The following is an 11,204-nucleotide window of genomic DNA, read 5'->3' on the forward strand; positions in this document are numbered from 1 at the left end:
ATGCTATACCATTTGGCGCATATATGTTTAGTATTGATATTACTTCATTATCTATGGTACCCTTTAGCAAGATATAGTTTCTTTCCTTATCTCTTTTAATTAGTTCTATTTTTGCTTTTGCTTGATCTGAGATCAGGATCACTATCCCTGCTTTTTTTTTTTTTTTTTTAACTTTACCTGAATCATAATAGATTCTGCTCCAGCCTTTTATCTTTACTCTCAATGTCTCAATCTGCTTTGAATGTGTTTCTTGTAAACAACATATTATAGAATTCTGGTTTTTAATCTAGCCTGCTATCTGCTTCTGTTTTAGGGGAGAGTTCATTCCATTCACATTCACAGTTAAAAAGACTACTATGTATTTCTCAACATCTTCTTTACTCCAAGTTCTGCTTTTCTCTTTCCTTTCATCCTTTCCCTCCTCTTCAATATTTTGCTTCTGATCATCACCTCCCTCAAACAACCTTCCTCTTTTATAGCCTCTCCCCCTTTCTTATAGCTTTCCCCTACTACATCTGTTTTTCCTCCTATTAGCCTCCCCCTTTCCTTTCCTCTTTTCCCACCCACATCCTTACATGGTGAGACAAGTTTCTCTGTGGAACCAAATTTGTCTAATATTCTTTCTTTGAACCATATGTGATGAGAATAAGATTCATACCAATGTTCATCCCCCTACCTTCTTTCCCTCAAATATAATGGGTCTTCTTTGTCTCTTCACAAGATGTTTCCCTTATTTTACCTCTTTTTCCAATGCAATCCCCTTTCTACCTCTAGTTTCTTTTTTATATTGTCACAGTAAAATAAAAAACCTGCACTTTCTAAGTATTCCCATAAGAGAGATATAATTCTGAAAAATTATTTGAATTCGTATTTTGGAGATCAAATTTTTTTTGTTCAGCTCTAGTCTTTTCATCAGAAATAAATGAAATTCACCTGTATCATTGAATATCCACCTTCTTCTCTGAAGGATAATGCTCACTTTAGCTGGATAGTTGATTCTTGGCTATAATCCAAGTTAAAAAGATTTTTTAATTTGTCATTTTTTATAGAACAATAATATTCCATTATTCTCTTATACCATAACTTATTCAGGAATTTTCCAGTTGATGGGCATTCAGTTTTTTTTTTCAATTCTTTGCTATTACTAAAATTTGCTGCAGACATTTTTGCACATGTCCCTCTTTTATGATGTCTTTGGGATACAGACCCAGTACTGTCCCTGATGAATCAAAGGGTATTCATAGTTTTATATCCCTTTGAGTAAAGGTCCAAATTGTTCTCCAGAATGATTGGATCAGTTCAGAACTCTACCAACAATGCAGTAGTGTTCCAGTTTTCCCACACCCCCTGCAACGTTTGTCATTATTTTTTCTTGTTATCTTAGCCAATCTGAGAGGTATGAGAGTTGACTTAATTTGAATGTCTCTAATCAATAGTGATTTGGAACGTTTTTTCCATATGAATATAGGTGACTTCAATTTCTTCATCTGAAAATTGTTCATACTCTTTGACCATTTATCAATTGTGGAATGACTTGCATTCTTATAAATTTAACTCAGATATCTATATATTTTAGAAATGAGGCCTTTATCAGCAACACTGGTTGTAATGTTTTTTTCCCATCCTTCTACTTTTCTTCTGATCTTGGCTGCACTGGTTTTGTTTGTGTAAATTTTTAAAAAATTAAATGTAATAAAAATTATCCATTTTGCATTTCACAATGTTCTCTATCTTTTGTTTGGTCACGAATACCTCCCTTTTTCAAACATGGGATAGGCAACCTATTCCTTGCTCTCCTTATTTGCTTATCATATCACCCTTTATACTTAAATCATGAACCCATTTTGACCTTATTTTGGTATGGCTATGTGAGATGTAGGTCCATGCTGAGTTTTTAACTACTATTTCCAAGTGTTCTCAGCAATTTTTGTTAAAGAATGAGTTTTATTCCAGAAGTTGGAGTGTTTGGGTTTATAAAACAGTAGGTTAATATAGTCATTGATTATTGTGTCTTATATATATAACCTATTCCACTGATCCACCACTCTATTTCTTAGCCAGTACATGATGATTTTAATGACAACAACTTTATAATAGAGTTTATGGTCTGGCACTGCAAGATCATTCTTTCTTAGTCTATAACATAATGAGCTTCCCTTACAATTGCTCTAGGTTAATACCAATAAACAGTTAATACCAATAAACAAATTAAATTTATTTTTAGGGAATGCATTTCATTTTTATTTGGAAGGATCTCGTGGGACCTTTAAGAAATAAATAGTAACTTATGGAGACAATTTGTATATTTTTTTGAACAAGAATATGCTGGAAGGAACTGGAACAAGCTTTATAATTTCTAGCTGTTCTCAAGTGAAGTCAAATCAATATGCATTTATTAAGGACCTATTATACTTTTAGCATTGAACTAAGCACTAAAGATGCAAACAAATACAAAAATAATCCAAAACTAACCAAAACAAAAAAGCCCTTCTTTTCAGTGAACTCACAGTTTACATGCAAACAATTTAAACAATTATGTACCAACAAGATACAGACAAGCTAAATTGGAGATAATTTTAGAGGGAAGGCTCTAACATTTAAGGTATTAAGAAAAACTTCTTGAAGGTGATATTTATCTGGAATCTAAAAGAAGCAGGGAAAGCTAAAAGGTAGAGATCACAAAGCTTGGGAGACAGTCAGTGACAATGTATTGGAAGATGGAGTGCCATGTTCAAGGAGCATAGAATAGGAATAGAAAGGAAATGCAGGAAGACTGAAAAGGTAGGAGAATTAGCTTTTGACACTGAAAGCCAAATAGTAGGTATTTGACTGAGTAGGATGGTGACCCGACAGACTTTTACTGTTTGCTTGAACATCAACTTAACAGCTGTATTGGAGAGGGGAGAATGAAGATGAACTAGAAAGTTTACTGCGTTTGTCCAGGCATGGGGTGATGCAGGTCTGTATAAGGGTGCGGCAAGCAGAAAAGAGAATGGGGCACATGCAAAAAGTTTTGTGAAGGTAGGATTGACAATACTTTGCAACTGATTGGAGGGGATAGCAGTGAGTGAGAATGAGGAGTCTGGATAATATCTAGTTTGGAATTTAAGTAACTGGAAGGATAGTGGTAGCCTTAATAAAGATAGGAAAGTTAAGAAGAGGAGAGGATTTTGGAGTAAAGAAAGTGAATTAAGTTTTAGACATATTGAGTTTAAGATATTCATGGGACGTATAGTTTCACATGTCCGATAGGTAATGTGATAAGTAAAAAATGGAAGTCAGAAAAGATTGGATAAATTTGAAAAACATCTGTATAGAGATAGAAATCTATTACCAGTTTGAATCAGAATTGGGTTGCATAATACATCCCCAAACACATGATTTTAAGTTGAAAACTCTGTAGTTGGAAGATTAAAATTAAAAAAAAAATTAAATTTAAATTACTCCCACATATTTTTTAGCTAATGTTCAGAAATATTGTACAAATGCTTAGATGTTAATTACTGTCTATACACCAGAGTAGGAATGTTCTCTTTAGAACAAAGAGAATAATTATCTACAAGTCTATTAAGAATAACTTGAGTATAACTGTAAGAACAGAATAAAATTACAAATGTTGTTTTTGTAAAAAATTAAGTGGCAATTATTTCCAATCACATACATGAATTTTGGTATGGTGATACTTTAACAAATTGATATAATGAGAAATGTTTTTTTAAATTCTGAAGTAATTAGCATTATTTATACATAATACAGGAGTGGGTTGGCGATAATTCATCCAGTTCATTGGAGTCACTAGTTAAATTTTCAGTGTATTTACACCTTGAAAATTGGCAACAGTTAATTAGGCTTGAGTTTTTACTTTGTTGATTGTTTGGAGTCTAACTGAAGAAAGCCATGAAAATATGTTAATCGTGCAGTTTAAACTTGAAGGTGTATCATATATACATTTGTTTTTGAAGAGTCAATTAGAAACATTACCAATGCATCACTGGTAAAATGAGGGTGTTAAATTAGAGTGGCAAATGATAGAGCTGGAAAGGACATTAGAAATCATCTAGTTTAACATCACATTTCCATCTCTACTTCCCCAAATTGTCATATAGGGAGACAGAATGCCAGACAGATGAATTTTGCTTTGAAGTTTGCTCAGAGCTACACAGCTATTGAAAGGAAAAGCTGGGTACTGAACTTGTCTTACTTCAAATTCAAAGCTGTTTCTGCTATACCATATTGCCTCTTTTCAAATCCCTTATAGTTCTAAACACTGATAGATTTAAAAATCTATTTTATAAAACTAGAGATGAATCTATTACTTTTGTGTCATAATTGTTCCCACATTCAGGTCATAACAACGTACAGGACACTCCTATCCCTTGATAAAGACACAACTTCATAGGGGTAGGAGGGAGTGATATCTGGGAGGTGCAACACATTTCAGCTTCAAATAAACTTGAGGATGCAGTCCTTATTGGGGAAAATAATATATGCAAAATGTGTGTGATTAAATATAAAATGTATCCAAATAATGGAATCTCATGATCTCAGGAGAATTAAAATTGCTGGAAACCCAAAGGACAATGATAAATATTAAGTGACTGTTTTCTACCCAAAGGTGATGTGTTTGACCAGTAACATTCAATATAATTCAAGCTTTTAAAATCCTGTGTAAGGTGCTGGGGAGATATAGTAGAGAGAGACATATACAGGAGAGGAAGATATCATAATCATGTAGCAAAAGCAAAGAATGGGAACAAGCATTTATTAAGTAACTACTATATTTCAGGCACTATGCTAAGCATGTTACAAATTTCTTATTAGTTCTTCACAACAAACCTGTGGTGTAGGTTCTATTATTATTCCCATTTTACAGTTGAGGAGACTGAGGCAGACAAGGTTAAGTGACTTGCCTAGGGTCACCTAGCCAGTAAGTGCAACTAAGTGTCTAGTAAGGGCACATTTGAACTCAGGATTTCCTGACTCTAAGCCTAAAGCTCTATCTACTGTACCATCTAGCTGCCTTACAGATAACGTTTTCTGAAGTCCATAAAATATAAAAAGAACTAGAGGAAGGTGTCTAACACAGTGAGGATTTCTGGAGAAATATGAACAAGAATTATACAGGATAAGAAAACATAGGGGTTTTGCCCTGAACTAGATGAGGAAGAAGCCATATTAATGAAATCATTGCTTTGGGAAATATTGAAACACTTGCTCAAAGGTCCAGCAAGGTATTCTGTATGGAAGTTTGCTTTATTCCGGTAGGATTGGGGATGCAGGAAGGAGGTAGGGCATGAACTGACATCTTGATAAATCTTCCCTATTGAGTTTATACCCTTAGTCATAGGTGTGACCATTTGATAGGCTCATAAATGAGAAAAACGTCCCTTTAATTGAATTGCCCTTTGTTCTGATTCTTGGGCAGCCTCTGCGATAAATCCAGAAAATGTTCTCTCACTTGGAATAACCCAAGAGTTAAAGCCCTTATTGTTCCATGCTGCATTATGCAAACAGGGTTACTCAGTTTCATTAAATGCTTCACATTTCTAAACATATCTCTGAGTGCAAAGTGCTGACTGAATGGTTTTAGACCTGGATATCTTTAATCCATTTTTCCTCTACTTCTTGCCACATGATGAGGTTTTGTAGGCCATTTTACTCTTTGTTCTTGTTCATATTGATTTTGAAGTAGATATGCCAATTATTGCTGAGGCTAGAAACCTTTTGTTTAATAATTCTGGCAGCTGTCAGAATACTGTTTGATCAGATGCTGATGGACAATAAATCGAGTTCTAATCTCTATCAAATGTGATTTTTGCTTCAGAAATGTGTCATGAAGCATATTCTTGATTTTTGTTTTCTTCTTAATCATTAACCTCCCCAATTCCCTAAACAATCTACTATTTAATAGGGAAAATCTGATTACGGGATCACCTTTGGTACTCTGAACAAAGATGAAGAGGAAAAAACCTGTATAGAATGGCAAGAACTTACAGCCAGAGTGTTTGGGTTTAGGACTCATTCAACCATAGGACTATATATTTAGAGTTGGAAGGAATTTTAGAGGCCACTTTAGTCAAACATCTCCATTTTTATGGTTTAGGAAACTGAAGCTTATGTAGGAAACAAGCATCAAAGGTTGAAATTTGACACTGTTTTTTCTGACTCCAGAGTTTGTGCTCTCCCACTATACTGTACTGCTCCCAATTACTAGCTATATAACATTAAATTAAGTCAAATTAGCTATTATTCCCTGAACTTGAAACCCCATCTCCTGGTTCTGTGCAGGCTATCCACCTTTGCTTGGGGTATAAAAGCTTTCAGAAGCCTTGTCATTCTTCAAGGTACAATCTAGGTGCTACTTTATGAAACCTTCTCTTGTTTTTCCCAGTTGTTAGTAATCTCTTCTTCCTCATTTATCTTATATCATCCTTATTGTGTATATACTATATCCACTGTGCCTCCTCTTCATTCTCTCCACTCCCTACCTTAGCCCCATTTCAGAGAATAAGCTCCATTAATGAAGGAAGTGTATCATTTTTGTCTGTATCTTAGTATGCAGCACTGGGACTTAGACATAGAAAGTGTGTAAATTGAATCCTATTGTGTTGTAAGGTTTCTTTCAGATCAATGATTCTCTAAGATTTTTGTGTGATTCTATGTTCAGGAAATAGTAAATAGACCAATTTGGCTGGAAGGAAAATCCCTCTAAAGGATATAAAAACAGTGGGAAAATTATCACTTTACAAACTTGTTCAAAGTGAAGACAGGTGATAGTTTTTCTATTCACTCACTCACACACTTACATGCACACACACAGGGGCTCATGCATTCACAATCACCCATACCCTACAAATTGTGAAGTGGCAACTCTCTCTGAAGGTCCATTTAGTTTTAAGAAGAGTTCAGGCCAGACCTGCCTGGAAGCAAGAAGGTAAAAATCTTCAGTGTTTTTCTTTTGTGAAAGTCAAGATGTCATCATTTTATTTGTGCCAGTAGAGACCAGCCAGAGAGAACAGGTCATCCAGTCTATTCCTCATCCTCCCAGATGACTCACTATTGGATATATCCTGTCACTGCATGCCATCATTGAGGTGCATTTAATATTTTGAAGTCCCTAGGGAGGAAGAAAATACTGACACTTATCAGCATTTCCCCTACTTTTTTCCCTGAGCCTGAGCCACTACAGCCAATGTCAATATCAATGACAGTGGAGACACTGACATTGGCACTGGCACGCCCCATTACACTGGGATGCACTGGCTCTTCATTCAGGCTCTGGCTCTCTGTGTGTGCTCTGGAGCAAATAAATCCCAAAGACTCAATTTCTTTCCTGAGACAGTGGAGATAATATTGTTCATGCTTCATGGGAAAGAAAATGAATAGTTGATGTGAATTACTTTAAAAAAAGATGAAAGATTTTATATAAATAGAAATCAATGGTTATGTATATGTTTCTTCTTTCTCTCTTTCTGTGTCTCTCTCTTTATCTCTCCCTTCCTCTTTCACTTTCTGTCTCTGAATCTGTCTCTCTCTCTTCCCTCTGTCTTTTAACCCTTTTCCCTTTTCTTCTCTCTGTCATCTTTCTCTCCTTCCCTATATGAAGGGGAAGCAATATGGCACAGGGGATAAAAGGCTGGCCCAGAATCAGGAAAACTGGGGGGAGTCTTGCCACTGATATTATTTGACTTTGCAATCCAGATCAAGTCTCTTCATCTTAATTTTCCATCCCCAACTTTCTAAGACTATTAAATTGCAGAAAAGATGATGGCTACTATTGGTAGTTTTTCCTAAAACAATTACATCACAGATCCAGTTTGAAAAAAAATGAGCAAATCTTATTTTTAATATAATATTGGTTCTAAAAAAGAAATATCTCTATCTCCTTCCCTTCCTCGTCTCTATCTATCTATCTATCTATCTATCTATCTATCTATCTATCTATCCATCCTGTCTGTCTATCTATCCTGTCTGTCTGTTTGTCTATTGTTATATTTGGGCTCATAGGCTCTGGTTAAGACAAATATTTCAGGATTTCCAAAAAATCAGTACTCAGGAAAATGATATTAACATTTTCACTGTTATGTAATCCAGCAAACAGGAAAACCAAACATATATAAAAGTCTGTGATTAATTATGAATAGACAGAGGTTTGTCCCCACATGCAAGAAACTTACCTAAGCCTGAGTGTAAGAGAAACATATTAGGGAGGCAACACACTCAAAGTTGGTGTTCAGGTGGTAAGATTATTTACTCTGAAAATAGATTAAGATGAGAACGAATTAGTGCCAGTTGTAAAGGGGAATATTCTTAATTGGACCTAGCTGTTATGGAAAAATTCTCATATTCCCAATTCAATAGCAAGCTTCAGTGAAACTTAAGTAGGGTTAGTTTCTTTATCAGGACCACAAACTGGTAGGAGAGTTGCATCTTAGCTAAGGCAACAGAAGTAGAATGATTCTAGACCTTTGCAATAAGTCAAGAGTTCATCTTATCAAAAAAGTTTCAAGTCTTGCTTATTTGACACAGAACTAATAGTGGGGGAAAATACAACTTTTTGTTTTATTTATATATATATATATTTTTTTTTGAGAAAGTACACATAATTTATACATTTTACAAAGCATTAGATTTTCTTGTAAATTTGAAATTTATAATAGTGACTGAAAAAAATATTTATACAAACAGAAAAGGGTACATTTCAGAAGCTAGAAAGTAATGAAAATCTATACCAAATAGAATGTCGATTAAAAATCCCAACTAAAACTTCCATTAATGAATTGTTTCAATTGCAAAACTCTGTTGATAACTACTACCTGAGAAATTGTCGAAATCCACGTTCTGGTATAACTGTTAATGTTAATTGCAATAGAGGTTCCAGTTGTGCAAGAAGCTTGCTTGAAGTCCTCTTATTTTCATTAGGTACTATCACCAGCACCTTGTAAATAAAATCTTTAGTCTTTATGCTGCAACTTCCAGTTTTAAAAGTTTCATTTTTAATCTTTTAGTTTTTAAAATTCCATTAAAAATCAATTAAATTTTTAAGTAAGTCCATAAAATTTGTTTATCTTTTCTTAAACATTTTTATGGGAGTTGAGATATTTTAAAGTTTTAAATTCTTCTATTAAAATTTTATTTTGATTTTCCAAGACTGCAACTCAATTTTCCAGACACTTAACATATTCTTTTTTCTTTCTACGGCATTCTCAAGCAGCTTCTCTATTTTTCATCAATCTTATTTCTTTTTTCATCTGTGGATCATATGTTTTGGTTGTCTGAGATGTTAGAGTGACTGGAGATGTCATCACTACTGTCTGTGGAAGATTAGTATTTGCTGGTGTGGCACAAATCTGATAAGTCTGCATATCTCCTGATGCAGTCTGTACAACCACTTGGTTGCTAGGTATCTGCTGTCCATCATATATTTGTGCATATTGAAGAATTGTTCCTTGTTGAGTATTGCTTGCATTTGTCATTGTTAATGCCTGTAACCCCTGTACTGCCTCTGTGCTTGGACTGTCCAGCTATAATGTTCCATTTGGGGCAATAACATTGTATTGTCCAGTATGTGACTGTTGAAACGCTAGGGTTTTCTCTGTCCCCTTTCCTATCTCTGGTGTCTTCTGAAAAAAGATCGTTCACGATTTTTTTATGCCTGAATCCCCTGACTTTCTGTGAAGAGCCTATGCTATCAGATGAATCCTGAGAATCCTCACTATCTTACCAGGATGATATCTGCACTGTCTGTATTTGCCGGGGGTAGATTACTGAAGATGAATGAGCAGTCTGGATGATCCCTCTGACTCTGCACGTGTTCTCCAGAAAGATGTACAACTGTCCCTGATGCAGCTCCTCTTAGTGACATCTGTTGAGCAATATGAGAAATATGAGCACCCTGCACTGTTGTACTTGGTTGTGCTGCTGTCTCTGAACTGTTACTTTTGGGGAATCCTCCTTAATCAACTTAATAACCACTGGCAAGTCAGTTAACTTCTCCAAGCTTCAGTTTCTACCTCTCCATGACAACTGCTATGAGATTCTCAGCAAGTATAGGTACAAGGTGAATGGAACATATTTCCTCAGCAGTCCCACAAAGGGTCTTTAATGGCTATTTGGGTTTTCTCTATATGTTCCTTTGTGTAGTCTGCATTATCTGAGGCCATTCCCAATATCCTATATATATATTTTTATGGGCATTAGGATCACAGCCTAAGGACTTCGTGTTAAAGTCCTATCTTTATAACAGGACATCAAATTATAACCAAACATATTATCAAACAGTGTAAAGGTCATTATATATATATAAGTAATATGTACTTTTTTCTAATAGATATTGCAAATCATTATTTCCAGAAGAATTTAGAACAGAGGAGAAATTTTTCTTCTTTTCCTGTGCTGTCTTTCCCCATCCCCAGTCCTAACCTTCTAAGCCATTCAACAGTCTCTTTAAATAATCAGGTACCAGCAGTAGCACAGCTGTCAAAGAGCCTACAGACAATTGTGACAGTCTATAGAAGGATGAAGATAGATTGATATAGTTACAGTAATGGGAATAGAACTGGATTTGGAGTCAGGATACATGGATTCAGTTCCTTTTGTTGTTATTCAGTCATTACCTGGGTCATATACACTGAGCTACCTAATTGCCACCTTTTTTTATTTTTATTTTTTTTATTTTTTTTTATTTTAGAAGACAATTGTGGTTAACTGTCTGCAGACTCTTTGAGTCAATGTCCTACAATTCAATTTCTACCTTTGCTCATTACTACCTGAGTGACTTATGCAAATCACTTCTTTCTGAGACTATTTTCTCATGTATAATATGTGGAGGCTGGACTAATGTGGAGTAGTAGAATGAATCCTAGATCTGGTAAGAGGAGCTAGAGGTCAAATTCTAGCTCTGCTATTTGCTACCTATTTGTGTGATCTTGGTCAAGTCACTTCCCACTTTTAGGCCTTGGTTTCCATCATTTATAAAAAGTAGAGGTTGCACTTCAGTTTTCTTCCAGCTCTAAATTCTATTCTGATTATAATTTTCCCACTGTTTCTTAAAAACTTCCCATATGTGAACTCTCTTCTCCTGCCAAATTGCTCTACTTATCATCCTTTTAAATTAAACACTTAATTTTTTGTCTGTAAACAAACTTTAGAGCAAAAAAAAAATCCCAATTCAAGACTATAAGACTATAAGATTGAAGAAATCA

General features: G+C 34.9%; 1 pseudogene; it reads right to left on the reverse strand.

The window, feature by feature from the left end:
• Positions 1 to 9,074: 9,074 nt before the first annotated feature.
• LOC100916602 lies at positions 9,075 to 9,865 on the reverse strand (annotated as a pseudogene).
• Between the last annotated feature and the right edge of the window lie 1,339 nt (positions 9,866 to 11,204).

This window comes from Sarcophilus harrisii, chromosome 2 (genome assembly GCF_902635505.1).
Source record: "Sarcophilus harrisii chromosome 2, mSarHar1.11, whole genome shotgun sequence".
Lineage (NCBI taxonomy): Eukaryota > Metazoa > Chordata > Mammalia > Dasyuromorphia > Dasyuridae > Sarcophilus > Sarcophilus harrisii.